The following is an 8,656-nucleotide window of genomic DNA, read 5'->3' as shown; positions in this document are numbered from 1 at the left end:
CGCCAAATAAAGGTAAATCTTGTGTTTCCAGTACGGCAACCAATGGATTAACCAACAAAAAGTCACCTGTCCTGCTCCAGAAGAGATGAGGTTACATGAATGATGGGGTTACATAAATTACAATAATTTGAGTTTTATACAATCTTCCACTTCTAAGAATGTATAACCTGAACGGAACCAGTTGTCAAAGTCTAAAAAAATAAATGAAAAAAACAACCATGGACAATGACCCAAAACATACTGCGAAAGCAACCCAGGAGTTTTTTTAAGGCAAAGAAGTGGAATATTCTGCAATGGCCGAGTCAATCACCTGATCTCAACCCGATCGAGCATGCATTTCACTTGCTGAAGACAAAACGTAAGGCAGAAAGACCCACGAACAAACAATAACTGAAGACAGCTGCAGTAAAGGTCTGGCAAAGCATCACAAAGGAGGAAACCCAGCGTTTGGTGATGTCCATGCGCTCCAGACTTCAAGCAGTCATTGCCTGCAAAGGATTCTTGACAAAGTATTAAAAATGAACATTTTATTTATGATTATGTTAATTTGTCCAATTACATTTGAGCCCCTGAAATAAGGGGACTATGTATGAAAATGGTTGCAATTCCTAAAAGTTTCATACGATATTTTTGTTCAACCCCTTGAATTAAAGCTGAAAGTCTGCACTTCTATTGCATCTCCGCTGTTTCATTTCAAATCCATTGTGGTGGCGTACAGAGCCAAAATGATGAAAATTGTGTCAGTGTCCATTTATTTCCGGAGCTAACTGTAACTTTCTTATTTTATTGTTACAGCATGTTATTTTGTTCTACTTGAACCTATGTACCTGGGAAGAGACTGTCCTCTTTTTCATACATCTTTTACCATTCTGTTTCCTAAATTTATATTTTGTTTCATTTGTATATTATATTTTAATAAGAGGGGCCAAAGATCCCGTAGGTATGAGACATTTAATTAATCCTGGTGGTGGCCACATAATTGGGGATGTACATGCTCAATGTAGTGCCCTATGGGAAGGTTAGAACCAAAGTGGGCAGTGCGTATATGGTTAACTCCTTACACACACACACACACACACACACACACACACACACACACACACACACACACACACACACACACACACACACACACACACACACACACACACACACACACACACACACACACACACACACACACACACACACATTACCACAGAAGTAGATAGTATGAACAAATTGTGTCATCTTAATGTGTAACATATTCTTCATTGTCTTTTTTTGCCTAGTGCTAGTACTATAAAAAAATTAGTTTTTTTTCTTTACTAATTTTGCTCCTAAGGCATTAAACTTTCTCCATTTCTCCAGTTTCAAGTAAGTCTTCAGTGGTGCTAACATCCATATACACGCGACCGCGGTCGTCGCGGCCCCAAAGGATTAACGCTGCCGGGGTTCCATTAGGAAGCATAGACTCCCGCAGCGAGATCGTGGCAGGCACTGTATCCTGCGCCGAGGAGTCTTGCTACATCGGTAATGTCTTTCATTGAGAAGTACTTTGGCTCTGTAGCTATTGTGACAGTGTCACTGGCTCTGTAGCTATTGTGACAGTGTCACTGGCTCAGTAGGCTGGAACAGTGAATTGAGAGACGCTGCAGCCGGTTCCCATTATGTTTGTTTGTGGTTAATAAACCACTACAGTTAAAACTTTACACAGCATCTAGCGTCTTACTGACCCTGCCGCGAGGCCGTCCTGCCACACTATATAGATAAACCAATGACATATACAACATTTGGGGATTTGCTGACGTAGCAATGTTGCCATGAAATGTTTACTGAGAAAAGAGAAGTACAGTTAGATGGAAACTAATTAACTTCCTTTTCTTAGTATTCAGTTTTTTACTATTGGTGTGCCGGTTCCTAAATTTTGTCCCTGCGCAGTGCTCCACTTTCCTCCCTAGAGGTTTTTCCTGCTGTTGATCTTCTATCAAGTTGGATGCACGCTTTGACGGAGTTCCTGCTGTTCACCTTCACTTCCTACAATAGTGAGTGTACTCTGGTATTGTCCTGCTGCATACTGTTAGTGTAACCTATATGCTCTGTGGCTTTATCTGAGTGTGGTCGGTTAAAAGGTGACACTCTACCTTTGGTAATTGTGTCTCCCTAGTACCCTATAAATCTCACTTTATGATTTAAGCCGGTTAAGATGGCAGCCACTTATTCATGAGCTATAGGATCCAACTACACTGTATACCAGTATTTTCATTATGTATATTTGAGCAGCTATATAAGGATTTATATACCCAGGATCAAGATTGTTATTATCCAGTCTATATGGGATCTATTGGATGAACTACTATGTGACTGTGATTTGTTTCTGCTGCACCGTGGATGGACTTTATGTCCTTTGTTTCTCTGACTCTAGAATACTTTGGTATATAGAGGAGTTCATGGTCGACTCAATGACTGCAAGGTTCCCAGGTCTTGTGGCTGCAAAACAAGCCCAAATCATCACCCCTCCACCACCGTGCTTGACAGTTGGAATGAGGTGTTTGTGCTGATATGCTGTGTGGTTTTCGCCAAACGTGGCGCTGTGCATTATGGCCAAACACCTCCACTTTGGTCTCGTCTGTCCAAAGGACATTGTTCCAGAAGTTTTGCGGTTTGTTCAGATGCAACTTTGCAAACCTAAGCCGTGCTGCCATGTTCTTTTTAGAGAGAAGAAACTTTCTCCTGGCAACCCTTCCAAACAAACTATACTTGTTCAGTCTTTTTCTAATTGTATTGTCATGAACTTTAACATTTAACATGCTAACTGAGGCCTGTAGAGTCTGAGATGTAACTCTTGTTTTTTTGCAATTTCTCTGAGCATTGCACGGTCTGACCTTGGGGTGAATTTGCTGGGATGTCCACTCCTGGGAAGATTGGCAATTGTCTTGAATGTTTTTCACTTTTGAATAATCTTTCTCACTGTAGAATGATGGACTTTAAATTGTTTGGAAATGGCCTTATAACCCTTCCCAGATTGATGGGCAGCAACAATTGCTTCTCTAAGATCATTGCTGATGTCTTTCCTCCTTGGCATTGTGTTAACACACACCTGGATGCTCCAGACCAACAAACTGCTAAAACTTCAGCTTTTATAGTGGTTGTCACACTTGCTGATGATCAATTAATCAAGGGCATTTGATTAGCAGCACCTGTGTCATATTCTCTAGCCTGCTGTTCCCATGCTTGGCCACCGGGACTGCTGCCACTCTCAATGTCTGGTTCTAGCCTGCAGTACCTATACTTGCCCACCGGGAGTGCTGCTGCTAAACTAAGGAACATTCCAGACTCTGATACCTGACACCTCTGCACCTGTGCTCCACCTCTCAGCCTGCCTATATAAACCTCCCTTTCCTGTTCCTCCATGTTTGTCCTTCGCGCATGCGCAGTGTAGAGAATGCGGCGGGAGGCCCCTGTTAGTTCGCGCATGCGCAGTACAAGCGCGTGAACCTCCACCAATAAGGAGAGGCTATGGGCAGGGACTACATGTCCCATGAGCCTCAGGAGTGCCCCACCTGACGACAGGGAGCCAATAGGGCTGCAGTATCTCCCTGCTCTAGGAGATAGATACATTTCGCGTGCTGAGCCCACGCAAGTCAGGACCAGGAAGAGCTAGGGGTAGGAGGTGAGTGCAGGGGTCTGTGACCCGCTGCATTAGGCCAGCAGCCCCCTAGGCCCCATTGAGGTCCTCAGTCACCCATTACAGCTTGTTGTGCTTCAGGGACAGGCCCTAGGTTAGGGACCGTCCCCCTTAGTAATATATATATTGTCAGTGAGGGACACAGCGGACGCTGCGCTTCCCACAAAGAGGCTTGGGATCAAGCCTACGATACCGATAGAGCAGGACTATCTCCAGGGTGGGATCGCCCCTAACGGATCACCGCGCTGGTGAAATCAGGACATTGCACCGGAGTTCGGCGGATCCTTTTTGAAGATCTTTTAAAGCCCAGGTGCCGTCGCACTGGGCAGGTATCGTTATATAAGTGCACCAACAGAGTACTCACACATAGTGGCAGCGCTGACCACGGGACAAGGGGTATACTGTGGACACAGTGTGGGGGTACACTGTGGTGGGCATGAGGTATACACTCCTAAGTGAAAGTGAAGGATATTGGGGACTGTGGACACGGTGTAGGGTTATCATCCGGGGAAGTAGTGTTACAGGGTGACACTGAGGTTATACACTGTGGAGGTAATATGGTTGATGCACGTGTATTGTGTGATGTTATCTGCATATAGTAAACCTGTGTTATATTAACCACATACACCAAAGGTATATATATATGTGGGTCCTGTGTGGGGTACATTCTACACTCCTAGAATCCTACATAGGTGGAGGCGCTGTAAGGAAAATCGTTCCAGAGGAGTCACCCCAGGCTCTCACTGGCGGAGGCTCAGGCCTCCTGTGAGCCTGACAGGTATAAAGCACCACACACCTCATAACATATAGGTACCCTCTCACATGCACTCTATATGCGATTGGGGTAGGGGGAATACCCATTACAATTATATCGACAAAAAGAGGATCCCCAGGGGCCTAGGGACAAGAAATTGCCAACATTTGGTTTTCAAAGTAAAGACTTTAAGGATCAATGGATTATCGTCCTCAATAATTGTTCATTTAAACTAATGGAACTCATAATTCAAGAAAAAATGAAAGAAAAGGAACCATTGGAGACTAAAATTAAAAATTTACAAGATCAATTATTCAACTTTAAGGACATTGAGGGATTCAATAATTTTGATCGGATTCTATCTAAAACAATGGAAGATGTAGATATGAGTTCCATTAGTTCAAAGGAACAATTATTGAGGACGATCATCCATTGATCCTCAAAGTCTTTACTTTGAAAACCAAATGTTTCAGGGGGGAGGAAGAGGGGGCAGGGGGTGAGCATGGATGTGTCAGAGGCATCTGGAGAGGTCTGAGTCTCATTATTTCTCTTGTCAACAAGTTCAACATTCCACATTGATCACCCTTCTGAGCTGTGTAAGATTCTGGGGGTGATGCTCATCTCTCCTCCTGACCGGAGTGGATTAATTCTAGCGGCGATCATACCTGCAATGGCGGGAGTTAGCAGTGGGTGTATGGTGGTCATGGTAGTTCTCCGGACCCTGCCACTTTTGGATCCAGTGGCCCCCAGCCGGGGAAAGTCCAGGAGCTGATGATCTCCAGGTTCACATCCTTGGGAAGGAGGGGGGATGAAGAGGGGGAGGTCCAGAGGGAGGGAGGGAGGGATTTTCTTTGAGGTCTTTATATCTACAAAGCATCTACCACATCCTAGCCGACATCACCAGCGTCTGATCTCTCCAGCTCCCAGGTGACTGGGGTCAGGACCCACTGCGGTAGGACCCACCGGTCTCTCGGTTGAAATTAGTCAGCCTCCATCAGCATCAGGGCGAGGTCTCCCTGGGGTCCCCTGGTGGGGGATCAGTAGCAGCAGGCCAAAAATGTACATTCTGAAGCTCGAGGGGGGCCGGTGTTATTGGCCACTCTTTGGTCTTTTGGTTGTTCTTCTTGCATCTCTGGTACTGCGATACCAGAGATCTCAGGAACAATGAGGATTCCTCAGGTCGTGAAATAGACCTATATCTGCCATTCTTGAGAACCACTAATTTAAATGGGAAACCACATCTATAGCGCACACCATGGTCTTTTAATGTTGCAAGGAGGGGTTTCATCTCTCTGCGTCGATTGTGACTCTTGAGAGGTCACTGAATATTTGAACTGTTTCATTTTCATATTGTAGGTCTCCTTTTTCTCCTTCTCCACTTACCCCACGATGGGTCACCAACAGGGGGATCTCCGTTTTGTTCCCCCAACCCAGCAGGAGATGCAGTCGCTGGTACAACGGGGGATGCAAGCTTCGGCCGCAATCCGGTGACGTGCCAGAAGAAAACTGCCGCCGCGACTCTCCTCCCGGCCGCTCCACAAGTAGGTACCTCACCCACTGCTTACCCGCGACCACACTTTGACAGTCGGGGTCCCCGCTCAATTCACCCGGCTCAATGGAGGATGCAATCGTAGGTTTAATGAGTAAGCAAGTGCGGCTGCGGTCTGGCGATGTGCCAGGGCAAAAATCTTTTTTTATATATTGTTATTTCCGGGTGTGAGAAAGCAGGGAGCGATGGTCTCAAATTCACTGTATTAATGTCCTACCTCACGATCACGATGCCGATGTTTGGGCCTCAGCTAGGAGTAGGATGCGCACATATGCAGTTCTGACAGAGCCTCCGTGTCTCAGGATTAGCGTGTGGCCCTAGCCACCAGGCCTCAAGATTGATTTTTCATTTTCTTCACCTATATTAGATCAATTTGTATCTTTTTTGGATAAAGATGTATTTTGTCGTTTCAGGTTTTGTTATTTGCAATTTTTTACAGTGGATTGGATGGTTAAACCCCTGGATGTCTACAGATTGGTGATTACTTATCAGGGAGCTTCAGCTCCACACAACCATCTTGGTTGAGATCCAGAGCAGCAGGTTTAAGTAATCCAAAGAGGAAGCAAAACAGCATCAGTTCTAGACCCACATTTTTCTACCCCTTATAATATTGTGCTGGATAGATATTTCCCTAACTCCTGTTATATTCAAACCCCAAAACACTCATTGGCACAAGCATAGCAAATGATGCTAACTAGATGCAGAAGTAAAAAAAACAGCACATTTTGCACAATTATAGGAGCTACATGTATTCTCCAGTTTGCAGGATGTGATACTTTATACACATAGTCCAAGGTTTCAGTAATACAATAACCGAGTGACATCAGTCGCATGCTATGCACTGTTGTTAAAACGGAATATAAATCACAGTTCCTTATCATACTTGTAGGACTATTACCTTCATCATGATTTGGATGATCAGCAACAAGATACTACAGTATTCTCCTCAACACTCACAGAATGTCTTTCTAGAAGCAATACTACTGCATTGTTGACTTACTGTCTTACATGATGAGTTGTCTATGCCTCTTAACTGTGTTGTTGCCCTAGAACAGAGGTTCTAAACTCCAGTCTTCAAGGACCACTAGCAGTGCCGGATTTAAGTATATCCCGTTGCTGGAGCACTGGTGGTGCAGTCAAAATGATTGGGTCACCTGTGCTAATGAGAAGCTATCCTTAAAACACAGACTGATAGTGGTCCTTGAGGACTGGTGTTGGGAACCTCTGCCGTAGAAGACCAAATTAATCAACAAATAACTCACCTCAGCAATTTGTGTTAGGGGCGCTTAGAAGCCACTTGAGGCAACAGTTTACAGTAATGTAGCTTCATCATCCAGCTCTACTTCTTCTGAGTGTGTTCAATGGATGCCATTCTTCTACACTTACCAAAAAATACTGCATGGCGCTCTAACACTCTTTTAAAACCTAATGATAAAGGTGTAAATAAAACTGAAAATATTGTGAAAAATGGGCATGAAATAAAAAAGTGCAAACGTACTAAGTCTACACCACCAAATAAAGTGTAATAATGCAATAAGTAATAAAATAAGAGGCGAGGACCTACACTCAACCCTTGAAAAAGACTGTTTCAAAAGTCTTGCCATACGAATATTCTCCAAACCATAGGGGAGCGGTGGTGGAAGCCGTGTAAATGAAAAAAATCACATAGTGTAATAATGCAAACGCAATGCATAAAAAGTGGGGGGGAAAAAGACTATACATTTCCTACTCACAATGGAGCAGAAATATTAGGGCAGAATCCCAAACAGTGGCAATGCTGTCTCTGACAGGTACGGTGCAGGTGGTCCAGTGAATCTCAAAGATAGAAAGACAGATCCATGGTGCAGATCAAACTTACAAATACAATTTATCAACAAACTCACAAATGGAGGCTTATACACCCAAGTGTTGCTCATTGTGTGATACAGAGGGAGGAGAGAGAAGCACCCTCTGACACGTGGATGGACGAATCAGTGGAACTGGAAGTGACGTCAGAGGCTGTGACGTATGCGGATACGATCGAGGCTCAGGCGGACTAGGAGGTGGTGAGATCGTGACTCACCACGTAGAGATACTCTCTGCTATATCATGCCTTTTGATCACAAATGTAAGCCTCCATTTGTGAGTTTGTTGATAAATTGTATCTGTAAGGTTTTTGTTTTTTTTCTCAAATGTTTTTATTATTTTGGTGAAAACAACAAAGGAGTTATATGAAATTATCTATACTACAGCACAGTAAATGCCACTTTTAACATTTTTATTTTTCAAACTTCTGGAAACATACAGTGATATTAGATCAAAATAACTTTCAAAAGGAAAAGATTAGAACTTATTTGTGCCATTTTCTCCTATTCACTTTGTTCTTGTGAATTGCGTATTTTTCCTCTATTAAATTAAACATGGATGATATTATAAAAAGAAAGGAAGTAAGAAAGGACAGAGGAGAGGGGAAGAAGAGAGAGGGGAGAAAAAAAAATTGGGGTGAAAAGGGCTCAGATAGTAGGGAAGTGGGGACTCATCCCATCCTCCCGCCCGCATCCTGGTCCCTCGAAAGGTGTCTCCTTCATTTCCCCCCCCTTTTATTTAATTTTCATTTTAGTTTTTATGTTCTTGTGTCACGAGCCATGTCTCCCAGATCTTGTTAAACTGGTCTATTTTTTGTTTGATCTGCACCATGGATCTGCCT

General features: G+C 43.8%; 1 long non-coding RNA gene across 1 annotated transcript; it reads left to right on the top strand.

The window, feature by feature from the left end:
- Positions 1–1,891: 1,891 nt before the first annotated feature.
- On the top strand, positions 1,892–7,668 carry LOC142462952 (uncharacterized). Its single transcript, XR_012787297.1, has 3 exons — positions 1,892–2,024; positions 5,778–5,962; positions 6,384–7,668. It is a non-coding gene; the product is annotated as an uncharacterized LOC142462952 (long non-coding RNA).
- The last annotated feature ends 988 nt before the right edge of the window (positions 7,669–8,656 follow it).

Source organism: Ascaphus truei, chromosome 11, assembly GCF_040206685.1.
Source record: "Ascaphus truei isolate aAscTru1 chromosome 11, aAscTru1.hap1, whole genome shotgun sequence".
Taxonomy (NCBI): Eukaryota; Metazoa; Chordata; class Amphibia; order Anura; family Ascaphidae; genus Ascaphus; species Ascaphus truei.
The sequence above is the reverse complement of the archived record's forward strand: the minus strand, read 5'-3'. Positions and strand labels throughout refer to the sequence as shown.